The sequence below is a fragment of the Equus przewalskii genome, chromosome 15 (assembly GCF_037783145.1).
Source record: "Equus przewalskii isolate Varuska chromosome 15, EquPr2, whole genome shotgun sequence".
NCBI lineage: Eukaryota > Metazoa > Chordata > Mammalia > Perissodactyla > Equidae > Equus > Equus przewalskii.
Window position 1 is genome coordinate 48,921,482 of NC_091845.1, and position 19,861 is coordinate 48,941,342.

Here is a 19,861-nt window from a genome sequence, read left to right on the forward strand (position 1 = left end):
ACACTGAGGCAGCGTCCCACATGCCACAACCAGAAGGACCCACAACTAAAATATACAACTAGGCACTGGGGGGATTTGGAGAGGAAAAAAAAAAAAGAAGAAGATTGCCAACAGTTGTTAGCTCAGGTGCCAATCTTTAAAAATAAAAGAAATTCCCCAGCTAATTCTGATGTATTCTAAACATTGACAACCATTGCTTTGGGTCTCTGGGGCATCATGTCCAAGCATCAGAGAAAAGCTGTATTCTACAAGCAATTATCAATTCAACAAGTAGCGTTCAGGTCTGAGAATCAGGGTTCTAGTCTCAGCTCTACTAATAAGCTTGCTGATTGGCTTTAGGGATGTTCCTTGGCCTTTCTGAATCTTAGGTTCCTCATCAGTAAGATCAGGGACTGGGTTCCTCCTAGTTCTAAATCCTGTGCTTCCTACCTAAGTGTATTCATCAATGCCTAAGTGTTTACTAAAACAGAACTGATGAGTTCCTAAAACCAGTTGTCAGACGAGTACCTGGAAGGGCAAAGATCAGTCATTTTGAGCTGGAGTGGGGTGCTGGGCCTTGACAACAGGGAGAATCTGGACTGGGGTGGTCATCCTGATAGGTCAGGCATCATAGTGAGGGAACAGAGATCCAGATATGAGGATGTGAGGGAAGTGAGTTGGGAGGGAAATAAAGATGTCTAAGTGAAGAGAAAGGTTGGGAAACAAGTGTGGGAAGGTAAGATGGTTTCAGGTTACAGAAGCCCTTGAAAGCCAGGGAGGGGATATAGTATATGATGGAAACTAAAAAGAAAAGCAACCATGGATAGTGGTATTTTGGGAAGATGACTGTAGGGGCCTGTGCAGGATGGGAAGGGTGGGCCCAGCCAGGAAGAAAAACTTGTGACCCAAAGGACAAGCTTATTCTAGATACGATGGGACCTTGACCTGGACCTGTGGAAGTGGGAATAGGAGGGGAAGAACACGTCAATGGGAAAAGCCCTAGGACCCTGGGATCGTGGGTAGTTCTTCTGGTTCTTTTTGTTTACTTGTTTTTGCTTTTTGCTTATCTGTAGTTTCTGTTCTCTCTGTAGTGAGCAGATACTGCTTTGTGATAAGAAAAAGAAACATACAGTTCAGCATTTCCTTTGGGAAACCAGCAAACAAGTCTCCACCCTTTTGCAGCTCAGCCCTTCCTCTCACTAGTCTGTTTTTCTTTAGAACCCCTTTCTCATATCTTTTGCGCACTCATCTGCACCCCATACCCCTTGTCCCTTGGCTAAGAGGCTTCTGTAGAGCATTCCTGTTCCTTTTCTGGACCATTCCTCCTGCCAGCCTCCTGTACTGCCAACCTGGCTTTATCCCTCAGCCTCAAGGGGAGACTTCTTCTGGAACCCAGGCTTCCAGCCTTATGAGAGGAGGTCAATAAACTCCCTGCTATCCTACAGTGGCTCCAGACCAGGACCCCACTAGTTCTTTTCATCAAGCCTTCACTGCGGAGTCAGCATTCTTTCCATCCTTGAAGGCCATCTCTTAGTACTTGCCTCAAAATCATCTCCAAAAGAATTCCTGTCATCATCCTGGGAAATGCTCCTATGGATGAGGAAGACCGTTAAATCTCCCAACACCACAACCCAGCACTCTGACCATCTCAACTTCTATGACCAATCCTGTACTCCTATGGCCAACCAGCAGAACTTCATGTCCCCCAGAACCCCTATAACATGTCAAACTCTGAAACCCCACTTTGACCATGAACACCTGTCCTCTGGATTCTTGGATGTCCATATTCCAACTAAATATCCAGGGGCCGGCATGGTGGCATAGCAGTTAAGTTTGCATATGGTGGCCCAGGGTTCACAGGTTTGGATCTTGGGCGCAGACCTATGCACTGCTTATCATGTCATGCTGTGGCAGGCGACCCACAGATTAAGTAGAGGAAGATGGGCAGAGATGTTAGCTCAGGGCCAATCATCCTCAGCAAAAAGAGGAGGATTGATGGCTGATGTTAGCTCAGGGATAATCTTCCTCAAAAAAAAACCATAAATGAATAAAATAAACAAACATACAGTCATTGGTACTCTTTCTAAGTGACTTTCCTCCCAAGCATCCTGGACCCTAAGGTCAATTATTTAAATCATCTTCATAAATATCCTGAATTCTCTCAACCTCTGAAGCTCTGCTAAGCCCGCTGTGCTACCCTCTGCCTTGGTACCAACTGTGCCTTCCCCCTAAAGAAAAACTGCCCAGCCATACCACTGGATTCCCTTGCAAAAGTTTCTGTTAGGCCTCCAGGTCAGCTCAGCGGCCCACACCTCATCGAACCCCAATCGTACTGTCAATTCTATTGGAGACCCTCACCACTTTCCTCAAAACCCCTGCTTCACTCTCATTTTCCCCACTCTTGGCAAATGGTCTTACCTCCCATTTCACTAGGAAATTGGCATCAATGAGTTAAGAACATTTTTATTTTCCCTTCTCTTCAGTTCTGCACTTCTCCATATCTCCAACCATCTTTTCCTTCTTTCTGAGAAAAAATGTCCTGCCATTTTAAGGCTAACTTCTGTGTGTGAGTTCAGGCCTTGTCTTTCTAAAAGATTTACTCAATTGATAATTCCTTCTTTCTGGAGCTTCAAGTTCTCCTTCCCTGGTTGTTCTCCATCAGGCAAGAAAAATGCTTTAACACCACACTCCTCTCCCCTACCACCCTCTCATCTTCTCCCTACTGCCAAGCTCTTTAGAAAGTTTTGCTATTTTTGTAGAAATGATGCATGTTCATGCAAACATTTTAAACAATACAGAACAGCAAAAAGAAAATAACTCTTACCCAACATGCTACCACCCATAGATAATCACTGTTAGAAATTTGGTGACCATGCTTCCAAATTATTTTCTATGTACACATTCACATATAGAAGTGCGTATTTAATATAGAAGAGGCTACACTGTACATGCACTTCTGTGACTTGCTTTTTGTAACTAACAATATCTCCCTAGCACTTTTCCATGCCAATATCCTATGTTTTGTGACTATAAAAGGTATTGCAGTGAATGTTAATGACACAATTATTTACCTGTCCCCTACCCTACTGATTCCTTTCCAGATTTTTGTTTGTTTGTTTTTTGCTGCTATAGATAATGCTGTCTTGAATATTTTTGCATTCATGAAATTATTTATGGCAAATTCCTTAAAAGGGGTTGTTGGATAAAACATACTCATATTTTATGTTTGATTTACACTGCAAAACAGTCTTCCAGAAAGGTTGTACTACTTTAAACTCCTACCAATGGCTGTCATTTTCCTAACCCCTTAAGAACCCTGACTTGTGTCAATGTTTAAAAATTTTACCTAAATAATACCAAGAATGAACAAGAGGACAGCATTACAGATTCTACAAACACTAAAAAGATAAGAGGATATTTTGAACAACTTTCACCCATTATTTTGAAAACGTAGATGAGATGGACAAATTCCTAGGACAAAGAAACTTGCCAAAACTTATATGAGAAAAAACAGAAAATCATAATAGTTCTGTATCTATTAAGTAAATTAAATCTGTATTTAAAAACCTTCCCAAAAAGAAATTCCAAGCCTCGAAGGGCTTCACCAATGTATTCTACTAAATATTTACAGAAGAAATAACACCAACCTTACACAAATTCCACTAGAGAATAAAATCCTCCAATTTGTTTTTTGAGACCAGCATAACCTTGATACCAAAATCTCACAAGGACATTTAAAGAGAAGAAAATCACAGGCCAATCTCTTTTGGACATGATGATAAAGTTACAGGCACTGTTAATACTACTGTGGTTTGTTGTTAGTTACCTGCATAACTGAGAAAAATGGGAAGTTTTAGTTAGAGGTCAATGAAAATTAAGATGTAATATCTTTTCCTAACCAAGTTGATGGACTCCCTGAACTCTATTCACAGGCCACTTGGGGATCTGTGGACTCCAGGTTAAAAATCTCTGCACTAAAAAAAACAGTGCTTGGAGGCAGCCTAGATCACTGGGGAACCAGAACTCCAGTCCAAATGGAAATCTCACCAGTTCAAAGCCTTATTGAGGGCCTCTGTGCTGGGGATGCACAGGTCTTCAGTTGATTTCTTTTACGATGACTCCACTCGATTTTGCATTTCACACATCTCTTTGTTCTCCTTCCAATATGATTTTACTTTGCTTAATATAAAAGACTTGACTAAACATTTCAGTTCCTTTATTCCCAAAATAAATTCCCACAATAATGGGGTAGCATTGGCAAATCAAGCAAACCATTCCTTTGATGACACCCAGGCTATTTGACTACACATTTGTAAATAAAACACTTTAAACCAACCTGGGCTTTTGTGGCCAGCACTTTACACAAAGCCAACTTGGCTCCAGACCAAGCACTCATGACACCCTCCGGAAGGTCACCTGAGAGAAACATAACAGGACTGGGGTGTGAGCTGACTCCAGCTTGCATACCTGGCACAGCTTGAGCTAGCAATGAGGATCACTTGAACTCCCTTTGGAAAGCTCAATGACCAAGTTTTTTGGATATCTTCCTGAACACTCTCCTATTGGGAAAAGAACCGACTAAATTCAATGACTGTATTTTTACCACTTTTAAATTTATCTCTATGTAAAGAAGGTAATATTTTTAAAAATTTATCTTAATACTCAATTAAATCCCAGGATTAACATTTTCGATTATGAAATATTTAAACGTACAGAAAATAAATACAACAAATAACTATATATTGAGCTACCCAACTATCCAGATCTAGCATATCTTAACATTTTGTGGTATTTGTCTCAAGAAAATAGTTCATAAAAAACAAAACATTAAAGAACCTGTGTACCCTTCCCTGATCCCACTTCCTCTCCTCCCCCTCCACTATTATGAATTTGCTACTCATCATTCCTAAGGATGTTTTTGTAGTTTTACAATACACACATATATCCATATACTATATACAAACTATTTTTGCATGTTTTCAAACTTTATATGTATGGTATCACACTGTATGCATTATTATGGAACTTGCTTTTTTGTTCAACATTACATTTTTAAATTTTAGCCATGTTTATATGTGTGGCTTTAGTCTATTCCTTTTAATTTAAGCTGTATATGATTTCGTTGTTTGAACATGCCTCAACTTATTTATCTAGGATTTTCTTTTTATGAGATCTTTTCAAACTAGATCTCACCCCAGCTCCTCAAATGAGTATGTAGCTAAAGAGAATCAAACAGGCCTATAAAAATTGGCTTCCTTTTATTTCTAGTGGTTCCTAGAAAATGAGCCCCAAGTTTAAAGGAAGACAAGTACTGCTATGGTGATGCTTCTAAGCTGAACCATCAGCAGGTGGGGACAAGAGTATATTTTACTAGAATAGTTCTAAGGTGTAGTTAAACATTGTTTCCTGGCTGTGAAAAAGGCAAATCTAATTCTTTGGCCATACCAGAGGGTCTACAAAGCACTAAAATCTTTTGACAAACTCCTTTCTGTCTAAAATAGTTTAAGCGGGTTCTGTGTAAGAACTCTGACCAATACAATGGGATTCAAGCACCTTTAAGAGCATTCTTAGCACCTTTCCCTTCTTAAAACATCTTAAAATTCCACTTTTATGTAGTTACATAACTAGAAATAGTGTGAAGGTGATAAGAGTGAAGCCTACCACTTATTCCAGAATTTTAGAGGTAGCAGCTATTGGATTCTTGACCTTTACTATGAATTTTAACTTCTCTGATTTCTACTATTCATGGTATACAAATGAATATGAAAAGCGTTAAGAGTTAATAGCAAGACTCAAGGAAACAGAATTTGTTACATAAATAACAGAACACGTATTGTAAGAAAATGTGGCCTGTCAACTTGAGTGAGCCCTAGAATTTATTCTGTTAAATATGCTGCCTCTGGCAGAAGCAGAAAGAAGCATCTTTTGGAAAAATATGGCTGCTATCTTTCAAGATGTAAATCTCAAAGGGCTTATGATAGTCTCCAAATATTTCTAAGCTTCCTTTCAACAGAGTCAGACAGACTGGTTTAACTCTTGGCTCTACTATTTGGTAGGCACATAGCTACATCATATAGGGAAGTTACTTAACTTCTTTGAGACCCAGTTTCCACAGATGTAAAACAGGGATTACAATACCTACATCTTAAGGTTGTTGGAAGATGAAATGAGCTACACATGTAAAATATTTGGCATATAGTAGTCATAAAATAAATGGTAGCTTCCATGGCTCTTTGCATATTCTCTTGTTAAAGAACTCTTGTTGAGCACCTCAAATACATGGCCAGGTCTCATTCATCTATGCATCCCAAGCACTTGGTATGGGTGAAGCACGTAGTGGGTGGTCAATAAATGTTTACTGAATAAATGAATTAGATATAACATTAATAAGATGAAATGCTTATTAAATACTTATGTACTTTGATATGTACTCTGCATACATATATAAAATTATTTAATCCTATGTATATGTACTATACATATATATATAATATTATTTAACAACCCTATGAGGTATTTACTACCATAAATCAAGGCTCAGAGAGGTTAAGTAATTCGTCAAAGTTCACACAACTCGTAAGTGATGGAGCTGGAATTCAAATCCAAGCCTATGCTCTTCAACATTATACTCTATCACACAGTGCAGGAAGTTATCAGAAGAAGGTGATGCTTGAGCTGGATCTTAGAAGACACATAAGAATCCATTGGGCACATAAAGGAAAAGCCATCCCAGTAAGAGGAACCATTACATGCACAGTGGAATAAAAAAGTACAGCATGTTTGGGCTCAGCAAGTGGTTGATTACAGTGCGGAAGGGGATCTCGGGACAGGAGGCCCTAAAGATGGTCTAGGGTCAGTCCGTGAAGGGCCACAGGCTATAAAATGTCGTGTTTTTATCTTGGTGCCAGTGGGGAACCACTGAGAAACAGCTTTAAGCAGGCAGCAGTATGATCAGAGCTGTGCTTTAGACATTTATAAACAGCAGCCTCACAGAGGAAGAACTGGAATGAGAGCCCAGACAGGAGGTAAGAAGACAGAAAAGAATGTTAGCCATTTGCCCAGTCTTTCCTACCTCTGAGACTCTGATCATCTCTACATTATTTTCTAAGTGATGTCTTAACATTAGTAGCAAAGAGAACTGTGATCTCTATATAAACTGGGTCACACTTCCTGGATGAGGACTTCATCCTTAGGAAAGTTTCACCTGGTTTACTTACCTGGTGGTAAACGAATTTAAGCTACCCAGTGAATGAGCCCAGCTCTTCCTGTTTGTTTCAGGTAGTATAAGCACGTCATTTATTTCTGCAGACACTTGTGGACAGGCTGAAAGGTGTCCTCCACACCCTTCAGAGCCCAGGCCCTCCCTGCAGAGCTGGGGCTCCAGGACATGTACTTCTGTTCTAGTGATATTCTATTCCTTTGTTCTTTTAGACTCCATCAAGATAGTCGTTATTTTTATACTATTGTATAACTATGGGAGACTATATTTTAAACTCAAATGCTTATTTATCTTATCTTGTACTTTTGTATTAGTTTTCTGCAGAAGTATACTCAAGATTAGAAGCACTCTCAGCCCTAATTTTAAACACGAAAAAGATATACTGTAAAAAATCTGTTTGGGTAAGTTTCTAAAAAAAAGAGTAGAGAAAGTCAGAGTTTTTGTCTTTCAGAGCCCCCCTCACTGCAAAATGCAGAGTAAATCTGCTCTGCCAGATTGTAAAATGTCTCGGTCTTCTATTCTGCTTAAATCATGACCAAAAATTTACTTCTGAGGGAGGGCTGGTACTATATTAAGATTAACACCACTTCACATTAAGGAGACTGATCAAAATTTTAGGAGAGAATAGAGTCCAGAAATAGACCCACATATATACAGTCAATTAATTTTTAATACTAAAGGTTCAAAGGCAATACAATAGAGAAAGGACGGTCCTTTCAATAAATGATGTGGAAATGATTGGACATCCTTAGCAAACAAATAAACCTCAATTTCTGCTGTTTGAAAACATCGTTAACACCTCACACCCATTAAGACAGCTACTATCAAAAAGAAAATAACAAATATCAGTAAGAATAAAATTGGAAACCTTGTGTACTTGGTGGGAATGTAAAATGGTACAGCCACTGTGGAACACAACATTACCATATGATGCAGGATTCCACTTCTGGGTATGTATGCAAAAGAACTGAAAGCAGAGACTCAAACAGATATTTGTACACCCATGTTCACAGCAGCATTATTCACAATGGCTAAAACACGGAAGCAACCCAAGTGGTCCACTGACAAATGAATAAATACATAAAATGTGGTATTTTTTTATATATCACATATGTAAATATATAACATATACAAAATATATGTATATACAATATATACACACACACACATACATACACACACACAATGGAATATTATTTGGCTTTAAAAAGGAAGGAAATTCTGACATATGCTGCAACGTGGATCACCTTGTGGACATTACACTAAGTGAAATATGCCAGTCATAAAAAGACAAATACTGTATGATTCCACTTATATGAGGTAGCTAGGATAGTCAAAATCAGAGACAGAAAGTAGAATGGTGGTTGCCAAGGGCTGTGGAAAGTGGGAATGGGGAGTTATTGTTTAATGGGTACAAAGTTTCAATTTTGAAAGATGAAAAGAGTTCTGGAGATGGATGGTAGTGATAGTTGCAGAACAATATAACTGTACTTAACACCACTGGATTGTACACTTAAAAATGGTTAAGATGGTAAATTTCATGTTATGTGCATTTTACCACAATAAAAAAAATTTAGAAAATAAAAGACATTGCTAAGAGAATGAAAAGACAAATCAAGAGACTAGGAGAAAATACTTAGAAAACACATATGCAACAAAGAACTTGTATCTAGAATATATAAAGATCCCTCAAACTCAATAATACGAAACTAAACAATCCAAATTTTAAAAAATGGGCAACAATTTAAACAGATACCTTACCAAAGAATTTATTTAAATGGCACACAAGCACATAAAAAGAATCTCAGCACTCTCAGTTGTTTATTTGTAATACAAATTAAAACCATGACAAGATACCATTAGATATCCACTAGAATGACTAAAATAAAAAATTGACAATGCTAAGTATTGACAGGGATGCAGAGCAACTGGAACTGTTATATACTGCTGGGGGAAATGCAAAATGGTACTGCTACTTTGGAAAACAGTCTGGCAGTTTTTTTATAAAGTTAAACATACACTTTCAAACTGTGGTACATCCACGCAATTGAATACTACTTAGTAATAAATAGGAACAAACTACTGATACACACAACCATGGATCAATTTCACAAGCATTATGATAGGTGAAAGAAGCCAAACTCTAAAGGCTACATACTGCATAATTCCATTTACATGACATTCTGGAAAAGGCAAAAAAAGGATGGGGAAGAGAAAAGATCAGCCGTTGTTGGGGGCTGAGTGTGGAGGGAGGATAACTGCAAAGGGAAACAGAATATTTTGAGAGTGATGGAAATATTCTCTATCTAGATTGTGGAGGTGGTTACACAGGAGTTTGTCAAAACTCACAGAACTCTGTAACCTTGGGTTACACCAAAAAGAATGATTTTTATTGTACGCAAATTTATGTCAATAAAAAAAATTAAACTTAAATCCAAGGAGAGAAATCAGGCCTGTGGTAGTGATACAGGATATACCGTGGAGTAGAAAAACTAACGCTCACCAATAAGTTCTTATACATTTGACAGAGTTAATAGCTACTCAGACGGTACAGTTGTTTGATGACTGCTATGAAATGTATTTGTTCTAACCAAAACAAAAATGAGTGTGTTGAGGTGTTTCCTCAAAAAGGGGAGAGAAAACATGGCTTTGACTGAAGTCTATGAAATTAAAGTCAATGGTTTCTGACTTGAACATAAGTGAGCCAAATACTTAGAACAAATTTGTGATATGCTAAGCATGAAAGCTGCATCTTCATCAGAATGCAGAAGGCGATATTATATACTATTTAAAGTACAGTATGAATTCGTACTGGAATACTGACTTCTCTTTGGTACTCAAAGGCTACATTTATTCAAGCCATGTTGACAAGGTGGTGTAGTTTGTTCCTCAAGATACCCTGAAACATTGAAAGCTTAAGTTAAATACTAATTTTGAAAGGTAAGAATAGTATCCGTCATCAAAAGTTAAGCTACTTCTTTTCAGTTTTTAAAGTGCTTTAAGAACCAGGATTTTAAGACATTTTGGCAAATATCCTTAGTACAAATTATAATTACAAAGAAACCTTTCAATTTTTAACTTAAAGCAGCTACTCAGAATCAAAATGAGCTATTACTTAGGTGATTACATAATCCTTAGCATCCATAAAGACCACTATTTATTAGGCCCTGGTTTCAGAGAACCATGCCACCAGTGTTTTCCGTCTTGATTCCAAATACAAAATGTCCACATCTCAACCCAGTGCTACAAGCAGTTCTTAAGCCTTTGCTCTATTATGCAATGTTATTTCAAAGCCATAAAGGCAAATATTTGCTTAATTTTATTTTAAATAAAGCACTGAATACACATCCTCATTTAAAAAAACACGAAAATGAATGTTAAAAGATTAAAGGAAAGCAACTATTTAAAGAAAGTAGATTTTTAAAAGAAAGATAGGTCATTAAAAATATTGAATTTTAAATGTTTGATAAATCAAGATTTAACATCTAAGGTATATATTATACCTTCAACATTACCCAAGAGATTCCTACATTGCCTTTTTTAGTAGATATAGGCTGCTGAACTTGGCACCATGCATTACTGTCAAAGGAAGTAAAAAAACAAAACAAAACATACATATATATATACATGTACGTTTAAATCTAGAATCATTTGTGGCTAGAGTGTTTTCTGACCTCTGCCAGTTCTTGGATGAAAGGACCCAGAGAATCCACTGGCACTGTCACGTACCCACTATCCCCCATCCCCAACAGCACTAAAAGAAAAAGAGCCATTTACTTTCCTTCTTGGTACATATCCAAAGGAAACAAAATCATTATCTTAAAGAGATATCTGCACCCCCATGTTCACTGCAACATTATTTACAATAACCAAGACATGGAAACAACCAAAGCATCCACTGACAGATGAAAGGATAAAGAGGACTTGGTGTATATACATGATGGAATATTATTCAATCATAAAAAAGAAGGAAATCTTGTCATTCGTGATAACATGGATGGACCTTGAGGGCATTATGCTAAGTGAAATAAGTCAGACAGAGAAAGACAAATTACTATATGGCCTCACTTACATGTGGAATCTAAAAAAACCCCTCCAAATTCAAAGAAAAAGAGAGCAGATTTGTGGCTGCCAGAGGCAGGGGGAGAGGGGCAGGGTAATTGGAGAAAGGTGCTCAAAAGGTACAAACCTTCAGTTACAAGGTAAGTAAGTACTAGGAATGTAACATACAGCAGGATGACTATAGTTAACAATGCTGTATGGTATATTTGAAAGCTGCTAAAAGAGTAAGTCCTATACGTTCTCATCATAAGGAAAACAAATTTTTTTGTAACTATATGAGGTGATAGATGTTAACTAAACTGATTATGGTAATCACTTCACAATATACACACATGTCAAGTTATTATGCTGTACATCTTAAACTTAAATAGTGCTGTATATCAATTATATCTCAATAAAACTAGAAGAAAAACAAAAATCTCAGAATTAAACTTGAAGCTGTGTGGTTCCCTCCTGAAAACCCAGTGCTGCCACTGAGAATGGGGTTCCCCTCTAACCTGGGCCACTCCAGTCAAGCACAGCCTGGGGCAAGTTTCTGGAGCCCTCAGACCTACTCCTGGGGCAGCACAGACTGGAAGCAGACTTTTCTAGTCACTGGCCAGCAAGTCCTGTCTGGTGGTCATAAGTGCCAAAACCAGAGGTAAGCTCCTTTGTGTTTACCCCATGAAGACATTTTTATCTGCTTAAATGGATGCTTTCTTAATTGAGAAATAAAGTGAAAGATAAGATATGGGTTTAAACATGCTTGCCAATCAAAAAGAATATTAGATTAAAAATACATTTAAATCAGGATATTAATGAGCTCTGATCTAGAATTTTGGTGTTAAGACCAAAGCTTATGCATACATCCCCACCCACGCCAGCAAAATCCAATGGGCACCTAGAATTCCACCCTCATCAGGGTGTAAGGAGGCACCCATCAACCCTGCTGGAGTAGTGTCAGAGAAGACCAAGTAAGGAGCAGAGACTTCCATCTCCAACAGCTGGTAATGAGTCCCTTCTTCTCCCAGCAGTGTCAGTGGAAAACACACGGCTAGCTTGGACTTTCCTCCTTATCCAGCAGTATCGAAGTGCTCCTCCTCTCCCCGCTGGGGTGGTACCAGAGGAGGAATAGGAAGAGTCAGGGCTTTCACCATTGCCCAGTGGTAAAGACAGCAGTTCAGCTCACACGCTCCGCTTCGGTGGCCCAGGGTTTCCCCAGTTCAGATCCTGGGCAGGGATGTAGCACCGCTCATCAAGCCATCCTGAGATGGTGTGCCACACGGCGGAACCAGAAGGACCTACAACTAGAATAAACAACTTTGTACTGGGGGGACTTTGGGGAGAAGAAGGAAAAAAAAAAGAAAACAATTGGCAACAGATGTTAGCTCAGGTACCAATCTTAAAAAAAAAAAAGTAGCGCTAAGAGAAAAATCTGTAGCACTAGCTGTATACATTAGGAAAGGAAAAAAGTCTCAAATCAATAATCTAAGCTCCCCTCCAACCTCCAAGAACCTAGAAAAAGAGCAAAATAAAGCCAAATCAAGCAAAAGGACGGAAATAATAAAGAAAAGAATAGAAATCAATGAAGTTGAAAACATAAAAGTAATAGAGAAAAATCAATGAAACAGAGCTGGTTCTTTGTAAAGGTCAAGAAAATTCAGAAACTTCTAGCAAGAGTGACAAAAAAAATAAGACACAACTTACCAACATTAGGAATGAAACAGGGGATATTGCTAACAGGGATACTGAAACAGGGGCTATCACTTCAGACCCTGCAGGCATCAAACAGGCAATAAGAGAATACTACTACAAACAACTCTGCACATAAATTTGTCAACTCAGATGAAATGGATCAAATCTTGAAAAACAAGACCCCAACAACTTACTCAATAAGAAAGAGATAATCTGAATAGCTCTACAACTATTAAGGAAATTCAATTTTTAGTTTAAAAACTGCCCCCAAAAGAAATCTCCAGGCTCAGATGATTTCACTAGAGAATTAACACCAATTCTACACAATCTCTTCCAGAAAAGAGAAAACACTTCCCAATTTATTTTATGAAGCTGATACCAAGCCAGATAATGCCAAAAAAGAAAACTACAGACCAGTATCACTCATGAATACAGATGCAAAAATCCTTAACAGAATATCAGCAAATAGAATGCATCAATACATAAGAAGAATTATATACCACAATCATCAGGTTTTCTAGGGATGCAAGGCTGGTTCAACATTCAAAAATCCATCAATGTGGGGCTGCCTGGTGGCATAGTGGTTAAGCTGGCACACTCTGCTTCAGCAGCCCAAGGTTCGCGGGTTTGGATACTGGGGGTGGACATACACCACTCATCAAGCCATGCTGTGGTGGTGACCCACATACAAAAATAGAGGAAGATTAGCACAGATGTTAGCTCAGGGACACTCTTCCTCAGGCAAAAAGAGGAAGATTGGCAGCAGATGTTAGCTCAGGGTCAATCTTCCTTACACACACACAAAATCCTTCAGTGTAATCTACCACAATAACAGGCTAAAGATGAAAACTCACATGATTATATCAATTGATGCAGAAAAATCACATGACAAAATTCCACATCGATTCTTAATAAAAACTCTCAGAAAAATCAGAATACAGAACTTCCTCAACCTGATAAAGACATCTACAAAAAAACCTACAGTTGACATTATACTTAATGGTAAAAGACTGAATGTTTTCCCACTGGGAACAAGGCAAGGATGTCCATTCTCACCACTTCTATTCAACATACTTTTGGAAGTTCTAATCAGTGCAATAATACAAGAAAAAGAAATAAAAGGCAGGCAAATCAGAAATGAAGAAATATGTTATTTGATGACATGTTTGTTTATGTAAAAAACCCCAAGAAATCTACAAAGCCTCTTACAACCAAAAAGTGAGCTCAGCAAGGTCACAGGATACAAAAAAAAAAAAAAAGTGTATTTCTATATACTAGCACTGAATATTTGGACACTAAAATTAAAAATATAATACAACTTAAAGAAAAAACACTTAGATGCAAATCTAACAAAATATTAAACAGTACTTGTAAGCTGAAAACTATACGACCCTGATAAAGAATCAAAGACTCTTTAAATAAATGGAGAGACATACTGTGTTAACACATTGGAAGACTCAACACAGTATAGATGTCAATTCTCCCCAAACTGATATACAGGTTTAATTCAATTTCTATCAACATCTCAGCAAGATTTCTTGTAGCTATAGATGAGATCATTATAAAATTTATATAGAAAGACAATGGAACTAGAACAGCTAAAACAATTTTGAAAAAGAAGAAAAGTTGGAGGAATCAGTCTATTCTATTTCAAGATTTAATATATAGCTACAGTAATCAAGACTGTGCAGTATAGGCAGAGGTACAGACACACAGATCAGTGGAACAAAATATAGAACTCAAAAAGAGACCCACACAAATATGCCGAACAGATTTTTCACCGAGATGCAAAAGAACTTCAAAAAAGGAAAGATAGCCTTTCCAACAAATGTAGCTAAAGCGATTAGACACCCAAAGGCAAAAAACTGAACCTAAGTCTCTCATAAAAAAACTACCTCAGAATGGATCATAGTCTTAAATGTAAAATGCAAAACTACAAAACTTTTGGAAAAAGAACAGGATAAAATCTTTGAGATCTCGTAGTGCTAGGCAAACAGTTCTTAAACTTGACATCAAAAGCATGATCAATAAAAGGAAAAACTGATCTACTGTATCTTATAAAAATTAAAAACTTTTGCTCTGCAAAAGACCCTGTTAGGAGGATGAAAAGATAAGTTACAGATAAGGGGAAAGTATTTGCAAACCACATATCTGACAAAGGACTAACATCTAGAATATATAAAGAATTCTCAGAACTCAGTATTAAAAAAAAATATATCTAATTAGAATACAGGTGAAAGATATGGAGGGATATCTCAGCAAAGAAGATACACGGAAGGAAAATAGCACATGAAAAAATGTTTAATATCATTAGCCATCAGGGAAATGCAAATTAAAAGCACAATTAAATACTACTACGCTTACCAGAATGGCTAATATGAAGAAAAATAGTGAAAACATCAAATGCTGGTGAAGATGCAAAGAAACTGGATCACTCATACAGTGTTAGTGAGAATGTAAAATGGTACAGTTACTCTGGAAAACAGTTTGGTAGTTTCTTAAAAATGTAGATATGTAGGGGCTGGCCCCTTGGCCGAGTGGTTAAGTTTGCGCGCTCCGCTGCAGGCGGCCCAGTGTTTCGTTGGTTCGAATCCTGGGCATGGACATGGCACTGCTCATCAAACCACGCTGAAGCAGTCTCACATGCCACAACTAGAAGGACCCACAACGAACAATATACAACTATGTACTGGGGGGCTTTGGGGAGAAAAAGGAAAAAATAAAATCTTAAAAAAAAAAAAATGTAGATATGTAACTACCATATAACCCAGCAATTGTATGCCTGGGTATTTATCCTAGAGAAATGAAGACTTATGTTTACACAAAACCCTGCCTACTAATGTTTATAGCAGCTTTATCCAAAAGCCCAAACCCAGAAATAATCCAGATGTCCTTCAAAGAGTGAATGATTAAACAAACTGTGGTATACCACATCATGGAATACTACTTGGTAATAAAAAAAGAACAAACTATTAATACAAGCAACAACATGGATGAGAATCCAGAGAATTATGCTGAGCAAAAAAAGCCAATTCTAAAAGATCACATATTGTTTGATTTTATTTATATACATTCCTAAAATGACAAAATTTTAGAAATGAAGAACAGACTAGTGGTTGCCAACGGGCTAAGGACAGGGTGGGGATGGGAGGGAAGTAGGTGTGGTTATAAAAGGGCACCATGAGGCATCAGCCCGGTGGTGGAATTTTTCTGTATCTTGACTATACCAATGTCAACATCCTGATTTTGTACTATAGTTCTGCAAGATATTAATATTAGGGGTGGGGGTAGAGAGGACTGGGGATCTCTGTGTGATTTCTTACAACTGCATGTAAATCTACAGTTATCTCCAAATAAAAAGTAGAATTTTAAAAAGTTAATCAAACTGAATCTACTTCAAATCTGTTCTGGCATCTGAAATAACTACTGTTTCCAAGAGTCTCCTTGCTGTATTTTTGCAATTTTGTTAGCAGCCCAAAGGTTAAAGTTTTCTGAATTAAGCTTAAGTTTTGCAAACATTTGGGGGAAACATACCTAGCATCCTGGGCCAAAATATCTGCCAAAACAAACTTGCCTGCAGAAATTTCATCAAGGGACATGTATTAATTTACAAAATAATTAACTGTTTAGCTGGAGTTGATAAATTTTTGCTAATATTGCATATGAATTGAGGGGTTTTGTTTGTTTTATTCTTGTTCAGTTCCCTTAAATTATCTATTTCCTTCCCAACAGCTATGGGGTATTTCTTTCCTTAGTTAAAAAAATTTTCACCTATAAAACAGGGGTACATTTTCATCAATATTTAAACAAAAAGGCAAAGTTTCCTCACTTCCCATCCCAATCTTCTCCCCAGAGAAAAATCATTGTTGTCAGTTTGAAGTCCTTCCGTCAGATTATTTTCCATGTATTTCTAGACAAATGTACAGTTTTGTGTGTGACATTTTTTTTTTTACAAAGATAGGCTCATACTGTTTATACTGTTCTTCAAATTCCTCTTTTCCCTTTAAAATGTCTTGGAAATTTGTCTGTATGTTTAGATCTAATTTAACTTATCTTTTTCCATTGCCTTGTAGTATTCTGTGGTATTGATGTACCATAATCTGATTGCCTGCTGACACTTCTGATGGTTCCAACTTTTGCTTTTGCAAGCAAGTGTAGCCATCAGTGAAATCCCTCGTACACATTTCTTTGGGCACACACAAGGATATTTCTCTAAAAGAGAAACCACAATTAGAACTGGGGCTTTGAAGGCGTGGCCAACATTGCTGATTGGCTGAACCAACACCTGTTCCCACCCATTTCCAATCATTTCCTCTCCTGCCTCTCACAAAAAAGGCTGGAAAAGCTAGAAACTTGTTTTGCTTGCAATGAGGGGTGGCCATGTGACCCAGTTCTGGCCAATTAAACATCCGCAAAAGTTTGCTGGGTAGTCCCTAGGAACGTTTTTGCTTTCCAGGGTAAAAGGGAAGACGTGACTGGCACTGTCCCTTTTCTCTGCCCTGAAGGTGGCTGTAGTGTTTGAAGGGGTGGCAACTATGTTACAACACAAAGGAAAGCCAAGAGAATCACAGAGGTGTCAGCCCTGATATCAATGAGTTTGCTGAACCAAAGCCAGCCCTAGCCTACCTCCTGTTTGTTATGTTAGAAGAATAAACTCCTCTCGATTTAAACTGCAGGATAAGTCTGGTTTTCTGTTACTTGCAGCCAAATGTGTTCCTAAATGGTTCAGTACTAAATTACACTAAAAAGTCTGTACTTTACTCTCTTGAGAACAAAAGTCTCTAAGAATATCCATTTCCCAAAACTTTTATATGCTTTGAATATTGTCAGTCATTTAAATGTTTAACCAAGCTGACACATGAAAATGTTTCATATGAAGTGGAGCATCACTGCATACATTTATTAGGCATTCAGATTTCCTTTTTTATGACTTTCTTGTTCACATCTCTCATCCACTTTTCTACTGTATTGTTTGACTTCTTATTGATTTGTAAGAGTGAATTTCCAGATGGCAGTGCAGGCTGAGTTAAACTCACAGGGCTATCTGTCTCTGCATCTTTACACTATCAATCAAATCAAACCAAACACAACTAAGAAATAAATTTCCTGTGACAGGCCAGGCTGACAGTGACAGTTATCTCTGAGTGGTGCACCACCACGTGGCAATGTGTCAAGAAGCAATTCAACTCGTGCAAAACACCACAGCCCATACTTAGTAGTTCCTCTGCAAATCTACACCTAAAGAAAAGTTTATGGAATACTGACACACCAGTGAACCAGGCAGGGTCCTTAATGTACATCATCTCATTTAACCCTCATATCAAACCCAAGAGGCAGTCATTATTATGTCTATTTTACAGAATAAATGATGAAAGCAAACTTTTAAAACCAATAGTTTCTTACTAGTATGAAAACTTACAACATGCCAGGCCCCATATTTAAAAACAAAATGATTGTTTACCTAAAATTAAAATTATGTGAAATATACTGTGCCTATCTAAATACAACAACATGCTTAAGCCAGAAACACTGCTGAACCTGTTTAGTGGTTTACGAATCTGAAGAAGCTGTTTCAGAGTTTGGCTCTAAGGTTTATTGCCAAACCGTAGTTAACCAACATTTCCATTTTTTAAAGTGAAAAACTAAATCGAGTAGGATTTTAACGCTTCAGCAAGAAGCACCGACTAGCTGGCCACCCCACCCCAGAGCAGCAGGTAAGGAATTCCTCTAATCAGTTAACAACCAGCCAGGCTGACACTAGGAAACAAACAAAATAAGCTATTCAAGACGATAAAAGATTGTCATGAAAAGCAATGTAAACAAGTTGAATGGAAGCACCATCCTTGAGTATTTGTACGTGGTTTGGATTTTGGATAGACTGACTCTACTTTAAAAAGCCTAGCAGCTCAAGGAAAAAAAGTTAGGGAGGCTCCTGCTCCTGGAGTCAGGTGGGGGGCAGCAGGAGGGCTGAGGCCCTAACAAATATTTCCTTGCTTTATGCCACACCTATCCTCATAAGAGCTGTGGATTCTGTTCTCTGGCAAAGCATCACACAAAGGACTCCGTCCACAGTGGGTGAGGAGCACAGGCATCAAACCTCCCTGATGCCTCTTTCTAAACCCTTCCTGAGGGACCTACCCAGCCCATGACCTGCAGGTCAGGGCCCCAAAAACTGACAGCTCTATGGCAGGAAGGCCAGACCACGCAGGCCCTGCCCTCTTGGGCCCCAGAGAGACATGGAGATTCACCTGCAGAATCCTCTTGTAGAATTTTTTAGCCTGTTTTGTAAAGCACAGAAAATGACGAGAGGAGTTTGAATTCTAATTTTACACAAAAGAAAACAAGTCTGCAGACACACGGTGTTTATGGTTTACAAAAGTGCAAATGGGTTGACAAACCCTCAGTCTGAAAGCACCTCTTGTGGTTTCTTGCATTTTCCTGTGGGCTTGCCCAGGGGTCCCTGTGCAGGGAGAGGCAGTGGAGTGTCCCCCCACCCCCATCCCGCTTCCTCAGTAGGGCTGTACACCCCACCCCACTTGCACAGCAAGGGAGCTAACACATGGGGAAAAAATCTCTCTCCTGAGGGTTGCCTGTGGCCAGGCCAGGCTTGGAGAGGAGAGGAGGGCCCTGGTGGGCTGCTCCTGACCTCAGCCCAGGTGTTTGCAGGGCCACACAGCAGCAAAACAGTGAGGCAAGCTTTAGTCACCAGACCGAAACAAGCCAGATTCTTTGGCCCTTCAAAACAGTCTGTCGAAGCCTCAGGACAACTCACTAGAAGGACAGTAAGCAGGGCACGTGACAGAGGGGGACACCAAGCCTCAGAGAGGCGCAGAGACACAAAGAAAAAGAGCAAAAAGGAAAGAGAAGACTGTCACGGGGCCAAAATTGGTGATGGAGCCAAAATCTGCCAAAATCAAACCAGGCGCT

At 38.4% G+C, this 19,861-nt stretch overlaps 1 protein-coding gene across 2 annotated transcripts in view; it reads right to left on the reverse strand.

Annotated features, from left to right (window-relative positions):
- Positions 1-19,861, reverse strand: part of CTDSPL (CTD small phosphatase like) — a 111,621-nt gene that overhangs the window by 90,616 nt on the left and 1,144 nt on the right. The gene's annotated exons all lie outside the window — the stretch shown is intronic.